The following is a 982-nucleotide window of genomic DNA, read 5'->3' on the forward strand; positions in this document are numbered from 1 at the left end:
TTCTACACTACTCCTTTTGTAGCATGGAGCTGAGTTTTACCACTTTAGTTTTAGCATTCTCCTCACCCCATTACCAAGAAGGTCTCTGGGAAAATTCTGTAGAGAGGGGATAGTATCTCGTGACCATGTTAGTGGTTGCCACTTGGGATACAGTGCTGGTTTCTGAACTGTGTATGGTACCAGGTTCCATAACTCAGTTTTCTGCTTCATCCTTTCTCTCTATGGTAATTAAGGGGAGGGGAAGCCATTCACTTAAAAGCAGTGACAATAACAATATGAACCAAGCTTCACATAGAGTTAGAACAGCAGTATCTACAGATTAGATTTTCAAGATTAAATTGGTTTATTCTTTTATTTGTTCATTTATTTTTTAGTTTTTTTTTAAATAATCATACCTCTGATGCTTGTGGCATACTCAATCCCAAGCACCACATATGACAAAGACCCTGTAACATAGGATCAATCCCAATCAGGGTCAAGAATAATGTCTATGCCCTGCTGAATGAGCTCCACATGCCCTCCTCCACCCATCCAAAATAAGAACTTAAAAAATCTGGTTTAGAGAAACTGGAAGAGAAAAGTATGACAATTCTTTCATGAAGATTACAAATTGAAACCCTGATAATATCTTTTTAGCCATGCAGTTTATTTTCTAGGTTTAATTGGAGGCAGAATTACTTTAACAACGGAACAGCTTTCAGCTGACTCACGCCTTGTTTTATATTCTTCTTTCTGGATATTACAGTTTTCCATATGCCACCTTGGCAGGAATTGCTGCATAAATACATTCACACATATACACACATACATATTTGTAGGCACACATCTATTTAAATCAATTAAACTAATATTTATTGAATCTTAATAATGTGCTACACACAGTCTGTTTGTGATGAGTATTTGCCATGATATGAATGCAAAATGATAAATATGGAGATTCAGTGACGGGCATAATCTGACCATCTTTGGTTAAGTTTTCATT

This window comes from Suncus etruscus, chromosome 19 (genome assembly GCF_024139225.1).
Source record: "Suncus etruscus isolate mSunEtr1 chromosome 19, mSunEtr1.pri.cur, whole genome shotgun sequence".
Taxonomy (NCBI): Eukaryota; Metazoa; Chordata; class Mammalia; order Eulipotyphla; family Soricidae; genus Suncus; species Suncus etruscus.